At 32.8% G+C, this 15090-nt stretch overlaps 1 protein-coding gene across 1 annotated transcript in view; it reads right to left on the bottom strand.

The window, feature by feature from the left end:
• The window catches only part of LOC146953034 (rust resistance kinase Lr10-like), a 41612-nt gene that overhangs the window by 24838 nt on the left and 1684 nt on the right, over positions 1-15090 (bottom strand). The window lies entirely within an intron of this gene.

Below are 15090 nucleotides of genomic sequence, written 5' to 3'. Positions count from 1 at the left end.
TTGACCTAATGGGCCTATCTTTGGATGTCCAGACCCATTAGAAGAATTGACTACTCCTTCTCTGTGCATCTCCTCCGTACAGGACACGTGGAGCTGGAGCACGTGCAGCTTACGTTACTTATCTATACAGGACGCGTGGCACACAATGAAACACTTCTTATAAGGACCACAAATTTCTCTTTGAAAGTAACGTGAGGAAGAATGGAGCTCTTGTTGACCTGAAGAGTAGAGATGAGGTAGGCATGCTGAAGGGTAGAGCTGAGCTAGGCATGCTGAAGGGTAGAGCTAAGTTGGGCATGTTGAAGGGTAGAGCTGAGCTGAGCATGCTGAAGGGTAGAGCTGAGCTGGCATGATGAAGGGTAGAGCTGGGCTGGACTTTTTGAATGGTTGAGCTGGGCTGGACATGCTGAAGTGTAGAGTTTGGCTGGACATGCTGAAGTGTAGAGCTGAGCTGAGCACGCTGAATGGTAGAGGTGGGCTGGACATGCTGAAATGTAGAGTTGAGTAAGACATGCTCAAGGGTAAAGTTTAGATGAGCAGATGGAGCACACGTGACCTGAACATTCAAGTTGACCTAAGCAGGTGGTGCTCACGTGACATGAACGATCAAGCTGAGCAAAGCAAGTGGAGCTCACGTGATCCGAATGATCAAACTGAGCTATACATGTTGAATAGTCAATGCATATGAGAGTTCATGTGGTATGGTCTTCCATACCAGTTCACAGTCCACCAAGCGTCAAATCTGTTAAGGCGTAGACGTTTGTTCTTCTTAGGGTCGACCTGAAACAGTCCACGGTCCACCAACTGTCAAACTTGTTAAGGTGTAGACGTTTGTTCTTTGTAGGGTCGACCGAAACCAGTCCAGATTTAGTTTTAGGGTTAATTTTGAAGGGATTTAAGAGAGGTTTTTCAAAAAACATTATTCTCTTAGCGGAATAAATCCCATTGAAAACAGATCTTGATTAAACCATTAATCACAAATCAACGAGAACACATTCTTAAACACTTTAAGGATTATGTGTTTACCTCTCGAAGCGCATATCCTTTGTAGAAGAATTGTTTCTGATCACGAGAAAAGCAAAGCAGCGATGCCTCTACTCATTCCACACGAACAGAACATCTCCGATGACCAGTGCTAGCCAATTCCAACGGAGATTGAGAGAGATTAGATTTAGAGGGCGACTGATAGGTTTACTCTTGTGAATTAGGTTAAGCGTTTCAACCAACAAAATGTTTCAGCACAAATGTTCTATTTATAGAACCACTTGTGTGGTCATCACGTCAATCACTTAAATACACCGTACCTTACGGTGCACCATATCTCACTTAAACACACAGTACCTTACAGTGGACCGCGTTTCTCTATTTTCACAATTAAATAATAAGTCATACATTATTATTTAATTACTAATAAGTCTCACTTATTATTTTATAAACAAATCTTACTTATTTATTTCTCTCATCTATCTGTCCATTGTGTGCGACCCTATAGGTTCTCGTAATGTTGGCAATAATATTAAATCACGTATTTAATATTATAAACAGTGAGCGGTATCTAGCAACACATCACTGCTACCCAAGTGACAAGAATGTCATGTGATTTGACAAAACCTTTCTGTGATAATGTTCGTGTGTATTATTACCCTTTTGCCCTCATGTCTATATTGAACACAAGACATAGTATGTCACCCTTGTCCAGTTCAATATTGGGCCCGTAAACATTTCTCCTGTTATGTAGGAGGGGAAAATTCCATCTAGGTCACTCATGTCCCTCAACATGATTCGTGGAGTACCCATCAACCAACTTTATAGTCATCTTGTTACAGACAACGTTTGAATGGTGACAAAGCACTCGACTCCAACATCTAGGGTACATAGTGGTTTCAGGTCAAAGGGTGGAATACACCACTATCACTATGAGAATATCTTATGACATTTTTCATAACTTTTACTATGTAGTATTCTCATGGTGGGTCAATCCAATATAAATATTACTCCTAATATTTATATCGTGTAGACTTGATAACTCTTTATCCATGATCTGTGAGATGTGATCGTCAGTCTATCCACATGATAGTCTTTATTCTTTAATGATATCCCACTTCTCAATAAAGCTTGACTACGGATACTTTAAGAATAGTTTCCTTATGTTTAACGGGGTCTCACAATTACGTTATACTTAATGTTCCATTAAACAGACTAACTATTCTAGGGATTTTATTATTTTGAAACAAAACAAAATCAATAAAGAAATGCCTTATTATTTATATATTCACAACATATATTTATATCAATATCATGATACAAAGTCAAACCCAATCAATATAGATTGGCTATTAGGGCTTACTGCAACAAATTTTTTAACAAGTCTAAAGCTTAGTGAGCTTTAACTTAAGGGATAATTTTTTTTTTGTTGACAAACTTCAGGGATAATGTTAGAATGTTAAATATTTGAAGTTTATATTATTGAGTATGTTTTTTTTCTTCGTTTTCTGTTTGATCAGAGCCGGCCCAAGAGCCACGTGGTCTAAGCAAGGGCTTTCAGCCTCAACATTTTGGGATGGAAAAATTTCTCCAAATAATTTAATTTACTTATAAATATACAATATGACAACCTATGAATGAATGGGGCAGCACTTCCATGACTTTATGGCGGGAAAGGCACGTGACTTTCAACAAATCGTGTCTGTTGAAATTTTTGAACGAACCAGATTGTGTCATATGGTACTTAACCTTTTAGATCGGTTATTTAAAAAAGTGATTTAAAAAGTTTTTGTCTTTTTTGAAAATAAGATATTTTTATTTTTATCTTTATTTTCATTTTTATCCCTTAGGATTGTATTACTGGCTCTGATACCAGGTTGGGGGCAGAATCGCCAGCGGAATTTTCTCGAACTTGGTTTAGCATTTGTTCGATTTTATATAACCCTTGAAATGGTTTTAAGAGTGTTTTAGCTCTTTCTTTTTGTATATTAGTAAGATTTTCTAAATATTCTATTTCTCTTAGTAGATCATCAATGTATTCTATATGATAAACTACAAATTCTTTAGAATGAAAAAGAATTTGTCTTAAGACAATTTTTTTATGATAAAATTCTATATCAGAGACTATGTTCTCTAATCTTTCTTTAAAGAGTTTTACTTCTGCTATAAGACCCAAACCAGGCATTATATATTTGAGGAACTTCCTTGAATTTTTTCTAAAGATTGTTCAAATTCAATTAGTTTTTGAGATGGCCATAACAGGGTTGTGGCTCTTTCTTTTTGTGTAACAGAAATATTTTCTGTCCCTTCTAATTCTTCTATTATTTCATCTATATATGAAATTTGTAAAATCATTAAATCATGAATTCCCCAAAGTGTGTTCTTCATTTCTATTCTTAAGAAATTTTCTTCTATTTTGTTAACTAGGGTATCTAGTTTTATTCTGAATAACCTTAATTCATTTTTTATTGTCATTCCTGGCATTATAATTTTCTATTAATCTTTAAAAGTTCAGTTTTTATTTCTGATAAAGTTTTGTCAACCTTTTTCTTTTCATAACTATCTAACGAATTTCTTGGAGGTAAAAACCTTGATTCACTAGTACTTTCTTCTTGTTTTAAAAGAGGTGTTCTTTCTATTGTCATAATGGATTTTGATCTTTTTAGTGGTTTTAGAATTGGTGATTCTAATTTTACTAATGGTGCAAATAGTTCATCTATTTGTATTTTTTCTTTTCCACTGAATTCTACACTATAATGAGAGTTACTTAGTGCATAATTCATCTTATAACTTATACTAAAAGGATGATTTCCTGGTCTCATAAGATCTTGATCCTTGAGTTTATAATGAATTACTAAAGATCTGTCCAGATCTATATCATTTAGACTCAAACCTATTTGTAAGTTTATGTCAAATTTTATTTTTCCACCTATTAAATTTCCTTCACCTTTGGTTATTTGTGAATGTTTTTTATTCATCCTAGCATCTTCTATAAGAAGTTCTAGCTCTGAATTTATTCCTTTCATAAAAGTACTTTTTATGATTATTTGGATGGTTGATATATGAATATATCCTATCTTCTGTCATTTTTCTAACGATAAGTATTTTAACCTTTCGTTTATTTGTTCTTTATCAATTATGGATATCACAACGGATCCATCTGTTGATTCCATTGGTACGAGAATTTCTCCTACCATCATTCCATATTTTAGAATATTTTCTCTAGATAGTTTTTCTTTTATTAAAGAAAAAATACTTTTTTGTTTGAAGTTTTCTTCTGGTTTTAAGGTAAAATCTACCTTTTCTATATGATCTATTAATACATCTGCCATGAAACCAGATGAATTTTCTTTTATCATGCTAAATTCCATTGTGAAATGTAAAAACTATAAAGTATTTAAAATCATACCTGACTTTGTCTTGGATTTTTGATGATTCTGATCTTTCGATCTTTTGGACTTTGAAATAATCTTTCGATTATTGATATTGGAAACTTTTAAAATCTTTCGATTTGGTTATGACAACCTCAAATCCTGCGAAGTCCTTTCCCAACAATGTTTTTCATAAACTAAATGGTACTTACTTCATTGATTTTAGTTGTATCCACAAGTGAGCATCGAGGCTCTTATTTATAGGAGGATAGGACTTACAAGTAGTTCACATGTCCTTATCCGTGACAGCAAAAAAAAAAGACAATTAAAACACACAAAGAAAAAGAAAACGCATTATCACCTAAAGTGATAAGATTCTTATCTCTAAGTGGACCCCATCTGACTCAGATGATAAGGTTCCACTATTACATCAAGATATCTACATGACGCGTGTCTAGGCCTTTTCTTTTGCCTTATCTCCAATTGTTGGAATTGTCGGTATTTTGTTTTCTTCTGCCGACACTTTGTCTTTTGCACACCATTTACAGATATGCCCTTTGTAGGTTGAGAAGTATTGGCAACACTCCTATTGTACTTCATCTGGGATCCGGTGGAGAGCATTTTCGAATCCTGAGAATAATTCTTCGAATTGAAGTGTTTGTTTGAGGTGCTCTGTAGAGACCTTTTTCTTTGAATCGCAGACCATGAAACAATAATCTGAGACATATAAAACTTTATAATTGATAATGGATGACCCATATTTGATTAGGTAATCATAAAAACGCTTCATTTGTTGAACAAATGAGATTAATGTCCATCCAACACTTGTTGCATTTGGTTCTAGATAGGTTTTGTTTGAAATGCCTATCTTTATGATTGTTCTTGGCCTTACAGCCATCTGATTATTTTCTTCTTCGAACCATGGATTTGTTTGTTCGAATTGGAGAAATATTTCTCTTCCTTTGGCAAGGAAGTCATTAAATCTTTTTGATGTATCACCAATCTCTTTTGGAAGATCAGCGAGTTCTTGAAATCTACAACCTTCTTTTTCCTCAAGATATACAGTCTTGAGCATTCCGTAGTCATAGAATTCTTTAAGTAATTCCTTGGATATTCCTGGAACTATATTAGCTTTTACCCCATGTTTAGTATTAACTGGATAAAAACATTCAATTGCCAGTTCTTCTTTGAAGTTGGCTAGCCATCTCCATTTTCCCATGAAATCATCAAGGGTCTTTATCTTATTTTTTTCTTTTTGGAGATTTATAATTGAGCCTACTGAAACCTTCTTTTTAGATTCCATTTTTGATGGTTGGCCAATATCTTTTGCTATGGCTATTTCCTTGTAGGAAGCCTTATAAGCTTCTTTTGCCTCTTCCATTGTTGGATAAGCTTTGTGTCTGACATTTTTGCCATTAATGTGGAGGCTTGCAATTGCCCAATTGTTGTAGATGCCATTCATTGGACCATCAAAGATGACATATACCTTCTTTGCTGGTTGTAGATCGACAACATCGCTTGGTTGGTCTGAACCATTTTTTGACTCTTCATCTTCTTGTTCGACTTTGTCAGCCTATGACTTTTTTGTATCTTCTTCTGGCATAGAACCTGCTGAAGATGTTGATGAAAAACTTTGTTGTTCATTCAAAGTCTTTTTTGTTGGATCTTCGCTTGTTGTTATTGTTGTTGTTGGTGTTTCAACATTTACGAACTTAGTTAGTTCTTCAATCATTTTAATCATCTCCCCCCTCTCTAAAGAGAGCTGATTTATCTTTTGTTGATGAAGCTGGATCTGCTCATCTTTTTGTTTTAGGCTATTTTGAAGTACTTTTAGAGCTTGCTCCATTCTCTTGTTAATGTATCTGCAAAACAATTATTTTCTGATTTTATTATTTGAATATAAGGATAGAATTGTTGGATGCGCATTAGCCACCGAACAAGTCTTCCTTGTTTATGATCAACTTTTAAATTGTAGCGCCAAAATCCGCTAACATAAGTTGAATCAGTTCTTAATAAAAATCTTGATGGAATTAAATCCATTCGCCATTTTTCCAAAACTTTTAAACAAGAAAGAGTTTCTTTCTCATTAATATGATATCTTGTTTCAGCATCTTTAAAAGAACCTGAAACATACTTGCACAATACAAGTTCATTATCCTTAATTCGGATGTTATTACTTGAATATTCAAGTTTTGTATCAGTCGAGACTGATTTTATATCTGATCGCCCATTAGGGATATCTGATTTTAACTGTGGGGTTGCGCCCACAATGGTATAGGATTGTTGTGGGGTTTCATCCTCAACATATCCACTGAGATTTAGTCCCAGTTTTTGTTTACCATTAGGTAAAGCCCTCATAACTCCAGCCCAAGTAAACTGATTTGCATCAACATTTACAACCAAAAAATCATTTTCTGTTGGGTTGTATAGTTGTGGTAAAACTTTTAGTTTTTCTTTTAAAGATTTTACAGCCTCAGTATCCTTTTGTGTCCATGACCATGGCACTTTTTCAGATATCTTCTTCTGTAAAAATTTTCTATCATTTGCCTAATCTTGGAGAAATCCTTCATTAGCAATGTAGTTTAGGCATCCCAAAAATCTTTGGATTTGTTTTCTATCTGCTAATTGATCAGGAAAAAGTAGAATTTTTTCTTGAACATGTGGTGATAAATCGAGTTTTCCTCCTTCTCTTATGATAAGACCAAGGAATTCGATTTCTTGTTTCAAAAGTATTGACTTTTTTCTGGATAAAACAATACCTCTATCTTTTATTCTGTTTAAAACAGTTGTGACATCTTTGACATGTTGTTCTTTATTTCCCTTAGTAAAAATAAGAATGTCATCAATGTATACAAAACAAATATGGTCAAGACCTTTAAGAGTATTGTTATACCCTAATTTTGGACCTAAAAATACTTGCTCAAAATGTTTTTCTATCTTTGATATGTGGCTATTACTCTTGGAAGATTGTCAATTTGCTATTATTTTACACTGATATTCTACCTTGCTTTATCTCCCAATTTAGCTTAAAAAAAATCTTTTCAACTGTGTATTTGTCCATGTTTTCTTGCATTTAAAACCGTCCAAATGTTTTTCTTGCATATCAAGTCATTTTGAAGTTGTCTCTGATCAATTGCATGTTTCTATGCACTTTATTTCAATATTATTTGCAAAATTCATAACAAAGGGGTATTTTAGTCATTTCATGTGTCCAGCTTCATTTTAAATCCCTGAAAATTGTCTTTGAGTCATTTCAAGTTGTTTGTATAAGTCCTTGATTTAATTCATGTCAAAATCCCTTTCAAAAAAATTGCATCTGAGACATTTTGAGTCAGTTTAGTCCTCAAGGGCATTTTAGTCATTTCCAGTGTTAAAACTCTGTTTAATCTCTGAAAAATTGTCTCTGAGTCTTTTTAATTTGTTGTATGAGCCTTTGTTTCAATTCCATGTTAAAACCCATTTCAAAACTTGCATCTGAGTCATTTTGAGCCATTTTAGTCCCTAGGGGCATTTTGGTCATTTCACACAAAATTTTGACAGAGAGAGGTTACTTTAAACTACCTCATTTAGTAGTTGGTTCATTTTAGTCCGTTTTGTTATTTTTAATCGTTTCACTTTATGTTTTGTCCATTTTACCAATTTTATTCCATTTTTTATTATTATTTTCATTTTGGTCCTTTTACTTTCAGAAATTGCACTTTAGTCCTTCTTTCCATTTTATTTTTCTTTTAAAATCTTTTTCAATTCACATTTTAGTCCTTAGTCTTAAAAATTTACAGTCCAGTCCTTTATTGTTCTAAGATTTGTTTTGTAGTCCTTTTAACAAAATTGCAGATTAGTCCCTCAAGTCTCAAAAATTGCAGAAAAGTCCTCAAGTCAATTTTAAGCCAAGGCCGAGTTTGTTAAGGTCCAATCCAGGTGTCAACGTCCTATTGGATCATCAGAACACATGGCAGCCTATATAAGGCCGCCTAATCATTGCAACAGGATCATCATCAATCACAATACGCCAACTCAACAAACACATTCATCATTTTCTTTCTTCTCCAAAAGGATCAAAACTGTAACCGTTTCTCAAGAACACCAAGAACCTTCATCCCCAAATCAAAACCCTAGAATTCCAGAACTACAAATTCAACGCAATTTCAACAAAATTGAAGCGATTCTCAGAGATTTATTATCAAATCTTCATCATCGAATCGTTTTCTTCGCAATTCAAGTGTGAATTCATCACTTACGGTGACGAATTCGCCACGATCACGAAGAATGGTTTTGAGAGAAAAGAAGAAGGAATTGAAGCAAAGTTTTGAACCGGTGAAGAAGAAGAAGAGTTTCACCAATTTATTTTCGGTTCAACACTTACTAGAAGAATCAGAAGCTTTCTGGAGGATCTTTGTTCGAATCTCCATTCCAATCCAGGTAATCACAAAAACTTCCTCGTTTTTCATCGAAAAAAGCTCAACGAAGGTTCGCAAACACAAATAAACGGTGAATCAGAGTAGGTTAGCAAGTTCTAAGACTTGTTCTCTCGAAGAACTTTGAAAAAGATTCGAAAAGTTTGAAACCGAAACCCTAGAATACGAATCTACGAGGATTCACCGTTTATTTTGCAAATCAGAGTCCATATCTGTAATCAGCGTAACAAATAAGTTAGGTTAGGGTTTCGTTCCAAGAAATTTTGGAAAGATTGAAACAAAGTTGAAATCGTAACTTCAAGTGTAGATTTGCACTAATCTAGTAAGGTTTAGGAAAAACGAGTTAGGTTTTCAAACTCAGGAAGAAAAGACGAACACACCAGCACAAAAAGCTTTCAAAAACGGTTAAGATTGGGATTCCGACGCGGTGGTTCCGTCACCGGAAACCTAACCGTCGCCGGAATCTTCATCGGTGTTCTTCGTTTTTTCCAGAAAACACAAGGAGGAAGATGAAGTTCTAAGAGAGAAGTGAGAGCTTCTCTCACTAGAATGAGAGAAGAGAGAGAAGTGAAGGTGTGAAATGGTGTGAACCGGTCCCCCTTAGCTTTTATAAACCACTGAACCGGACCGGTCTAACACCGGTCCATTCCAGCGCATTCCCCATCGTTGGATCTAGGGTTGATCCGTTTGGATCAATCCAACGGTCCCTGAAACTCCCTGTGTTTTCTGGACCTTTCTCCTTTGGGCCTGGACTTTTTTTTTTTTCATTTTCCTTCGTTTTTCTTGCTATGTATACCTGTTGTCCTGCTATTTGAACCCCTGCCATGCCTAAAATGTTTTAGAAAATTCTCTAAAATTTATAGGAACTTCTTGATATTTTTGTGATGTCCTTGTGTTGATTTTGCACTGAAAAACTTTATAAAAAATATTGACACATTTTCTTGTTTAAATTCTTGAGATTTTATGTCAAAAACTTGTGAAATTTGGCTTAAATTTGATTCCAATTCTTGACCTATATTTGTGATTCATAGTATGTGATTTTGTGAGGAATTTACTACAGTTTGAATGTGTTTTTAATGGACATGTGCATGTGATTTTTGGTGGCTTGCTTTCCAAGTTGTGTTTGTAAATAAATAATGTGGAATTTGCCTAACTTTGGTCTTAGATGTTTGGTAGAGTGCATTCCTTTAATCCTCTTTGTGAAAATTGAATTGAAACTCTTTGGGAACTCTTTGAAATATGGGGATTATTGGTTATATTCAAACCTTGCATTGGTGATGAATTTTTAGGTCCATTTCACATCATTTTTTGCTTGTCTTTATGTCAATTCTTTACTTTTGTTATAGTGGCTTTTACTTGCTCTATATCTTATGCTACTAACATTTTCATCTCATGTTTCATAAGCACATTTCATCCTTCCACTTTAAGTTTCACTTCTTGCACTTCAATCCTCATACCAAGACTTAGAATGTATGACCTAGGAATTTTGTAATTTCTTTTATGCAATTTAAATTCTTGCAAGACCATAGCATGTAAACTAGGGCATATGTAAAGGACAATGGACTCTAATGATGTACACCGACACAAGCACCGACACATGCACACATATCACATGGTTACTTTAGATGTATGCTTAGGGAATGTATGTTTAGATGTATGCTTAGGAATCGCGATACTTAGAAAAATTCTCTTTTCCAAAAAATATGAACAACATCACTCAAATCATTTTCTAAATAAACTTTGGGATCAAAATCCCATTGATTTTCCCTTTATTTTCTTAAACAAAAATCTTAATGAATTTTAATCATACTCAGACCTTTTCTTTGCAAAATAACTAATTCCACCGCACATTTTTTCCAAATCTTATGCCCTTGAGGCCTCTCCCTCTTATTCTTCAAAATTCTATTTTCAAACTTAAAATCAATCAACAAAAATAAAAACATTTTTGGAAGAGAACTACATGGAGTTTGATCCCTTAAAAGGGTATGTAGGCAAGAAGTCAAAACTTCTCCAAGTCCGATAAAATAAAAATTCAAACATCTTCTTCTCCCTCCAATTCTTGACTTAGTAAACTCTTAGGTGTAAATATCATTTTTTCAAATAGCATTTAAAAATAAAGCGCGCGCGTAGAAAGTAAAGACAGTTCCTATAGGATACTATAGTCGTTATGGGTGCCTAACACCTTCCCGTAGCGAAAACAACTCCCGGACCTCGATTCTCAAGGGTTTTTCTTATTTTTCCCTTCCCAAGAAAAAATGAGATATCAAAGGTTAAAAAGGTTCAAACTTAATCAATGTTTGACACCCGAAAAACCAAGATAAAACAAGTATTGTCCATAAATCTTTGATATATCGATGGTGCTTGTTTTAAACCAAATGGTAAAACATTCCATTCAAAATGTCCTTCTGGACAACTGAAAGCTGTTAAAGGTTTTGTTTCTCCGGATAACATCAACTGCCAATATCCAGATTTTGCATCGAGAGATGAAAACCAATTACATCCTCTTATCTTTTCAAAAATATATTCTTTTCTTGGTAACTTATAAGAATCACTTATAGTTGCATCATTAAGTTTTTTATAGTTAATTACCATTCGAGCCTTACCTTTTTTATCTCATTGTGCTTTCTGACATAAAAAGCTGGCGCTGAATGTGGACTGACAGAAGCTCTTATTAGACCTTTCTCTAATAATTCTGCTATCTCTTTTTTAAATTCTTCCTTATCATCAGATGAATAAGGGATTTTGTATAGAACCTTAACTTCTTTTTTAGGGTCTTTAAGTTTTATGACAACTAAATCCTGTATTTTATTTACTACAGAATCTAATGGACTTTCGGAACAAACTTGATCTAAGTGGTATTCTAAATTTTGTTCGACCGTTAAGTAAAACTTTCTTTTATCCCACATACATCTAAGTATATTAAGATTTTCTGAAATTGCTTTTAAAATTTCATTTTTTGTTATAATGTTTGTTGTAACAAATTCACTTTCTTCTGGGTTATTGACATCAAACCAATTTAATGTTATAGTGTCAAGTTTTTGAATAAAAGGATTATATAACTTTAAAAAGTTATTTCCTATTATCAGATCTATTCCAGAGTCATGTTCATAAATTGATCTTACATAAAAATACCTATGTTCAATTTTTATAAAAACATGTTTTAGAACAAACCAAATTTGGTGTTTTTTCTTATCAGCAAAGATAATTTCTTTTGGTTTTTGTAGTCTAATCCATCCTTCCTTTGTTATGGATCTCCTACCAAAACATAAAGTGGCACCAGTATCAATGTAACCCATAATTTTCTTTTTATTCAGTGTTATATGGATAAATGTTGCATTAAGGTTTCCATTTTTTAAAATTTTTCTACTCATTCTTCAATTTCTTCTTCAGTAGTATATTCAAAAATACTACTTTCGTCAGAATCTATATCTGATTCTATTGGTTCGAAACCTACTTCCCAAATTAATTTCAAGGTTTCTTTTTTAGAATCTTTCTTTTTAGGACATTCATTTGCATAATGTCATTCTTCATTACACAACCAACATGTGCATGTTTTCTTTCCTTTAGGACATGAATTCTTTTTAGGATATTTTTTATTTCTTCTAAAATATTTTTGTTTATTGAATTTCTTAGGGAATTTCTTTTTTCTTTTATATTCAGAACGATCTATTTTTCTAAAAACTTATTCTTTTTCTTCCTTCTAAGTTTATTACAACCGTAGTTTCCTACTTTGTCTCGAATTCTATCACAGCAAACGTTTTTTTTTGCTTCTCTTTTAGCAGTTTTTTCCATGCATTTTTCGGATATCCATTTCCTTAATGCAGTTATTCTTGTTCCTAGAGTATCTTCTAATCCTACGATTACTTCTAGGTGTTCTTGGATTACTTTTTCCATTATTGTTCCTACAGATGATGGAAGTTTATTGTAGAATAATCCTAAAAGATTATATTGTAATCTCTTTTGTGGAGATATTGCATAATAATATTTACTAAACTCACATATAAATGGTTCAACATAACACATATCACAGATTCTTAGATTAAGGATTCTATGAATGTTTGTGTTTTCTAGGTCTGATTCTGCTTCTGGCGCATCAAAACCTACAAATTCTTTTTTCAAAATTGAATAGACATGATTTATTACTTCTTCAGTTGTTGATGGAAGTTCTGAATCTGATTTTTCAGACATAAAACTCCAAGCATTTCTTATAGTTTTTGTTTTTAAATAGTTAAAAATACTTTTTGGACTTAGTTTCCCTAGTGTAGGGTCTAATTGGATTGTTACCATGTGATCATGATACCAACTCCTTAGCTCTTTTTTAATATCCTCACTACAGTCAATGTTTAAAACATTATCTTCTTTGTGGCGATTTATTGTAGGTATATATTTAGATGGTATTTGTTTAAATTTTCTATCATTCATTTTGTCTTGAATAATTTTTTGGTCGATAAATTCTTCTTCACCCTCTCGGCGTCCTCTTTTTCGACCCTGTACTGATGATTCTGGTTGTTCATCAGTTTTTACAAGTCCTACTTGTGGTTCTTCTTCCATACTAAAAGAACTTTCTGATCCAAAATCGTAGACAAATTTGTTTTCGTCATCAGATTCTTCGGTTATTTGGTTTTTTTCTATTAATATCTAGAGAAGCCATTAATGTTTGTAATTCATTTAGCTGATTAGCTATTTCTTCTTCTGTTTCGTCCATTTTTAGGGTAATGGTGCAAAAAAGTGTACTTCTTTTTCTGATTTTTCAGTTTTTTCTGAAATTTCTACTATGTCTCCCCCCTCTTTTTTGACAAAAGATTGTAATTCTTCTAGAGTTAGACATTTGTCTCTTATAGGTAAAAGTTTTAATAGATCAATTAGATCATCTATTTTTAGACAAATTTTTTCATCTAACAATTTTTGATTTTCTTCTAAATTAGATAATTTTTCTTCAAGTTTTTCTTTGAACTCATTTTCTAGTAGAACTTCTACTATTTTGTCTAACTGTTTCTGAAGTGTTGTTAGATTTTCAAAAATATCTTGTATTTTTTCACTTACACCTTTATTAGCCATGTGTAAACTTTTGTATTTTAAGGCTTAAAAGATTTGCTAAATTTTCATACTCCCAGTATGTAGAATAATCATTTCCAATTATTAGGAACCAAAATGCTGTTTCTCTACACCATTCAATTTGGTTTTTTACTCTAATTATATTATTATAATTAAGTTCTAATATGAATGATTGTGGTATTATTTTTCCAAATGGATTTATTAATCCATCCATAAATTATCTGACTAATTTTTTAAGGTTTTTTCTTAACGGATCAGCTAATTCTACATTTTCTTTAAAGAGAAAATAATCAAAATCTTCTCTTAGATAATATCGAGCTGTTTCTTCGCACCATTTAATTTGTGCTTTTACTTGAGTAATATCCTGATAATTTGGATCTAAAATAAAAGGTAATAAAATCATTTTTCCTAAAACTGGTTTTAGAAGTTTTTGACATTTGTCAAAATTTTATTCGTTCAAAGTCACAAAGTCACTGAGTGACAAAGTCACTGAAGTTTTTCCCGAATGAATGTTTCCCAAGTTGAGTTCGTAAAAGCAACGACCTCATATCCACTTTGTTCAAGGTTCAACTTTTGACTCTTAGTAATGTTTTCTATAGGGGTAGTGTTAACTTGTGCCCTAAGTGCACATGTTAAGAAACCCAAAAAAAAAATATTGTCTAAAATTGTGTGCATTCAACTCATTAAAAACTTAAGAATTAAATATAATGCACATCTTCCTATAAACAATTTCCATATTTGATTCATTAACTTGTGCCTTAAGGGCACAAGTTAACATCTCCCTTTCTATAGTTGCATCACGAGTTTGAAGATAGGTATTTGTTAATAAATTATTGAACCTTTATAACTCCATCCGATCCTTTTTACAAGAAACAGTTGACTTTTTAGATACATTGAATAAATTATGTATCTTGTTTAAATTGTAGACTAGATACGTAAATTATTCAATGTATGTAAAAAATAAATTGTTTCTTGTAAATAGGACAGGAGTATCTTATATTCTCTTATAACATATTGACACCTAATGTCATTGGAAACCGTAACCTTACGTCTTCTTTTTAATTCTCTCCAAAACCCTAGTCTAGTTTATTAACAATAAATATGCTAGCTAAGCTCTTACCGCAACTGGGACAATAAAATGATTTATTTCTTTTTATAGGATCTTGTTAACATCTACCCCAAAGCACTTTTAAGTATATTAAATTAAGTAATTATTTATTTTAAAAATGTTACTCCCTCCGTCCTTCAATAGATGACTTAGTTGA

The sequence above is a fragment of the Medicago sativa genome, chromosome 1, assembly GCF_051527215.1.
Source record: "Medicago sativa cultivar Bolivia chromosome 1, Bolivia_mono, whole genome shotgun sequence".
In the NCBI taxonomy this organism is placed as follows: Eukaryota; Viridiplantae; Streptophyta; class Magnoliopsida; order Fabales; family Fabaceae; genus Medicago; species Medicago sativa.
The sequence above is the reverse complement of the archived record's forward strand: the minus strand, read 5'-3'. Positions and strand labels throughout refer to the sequence as shown.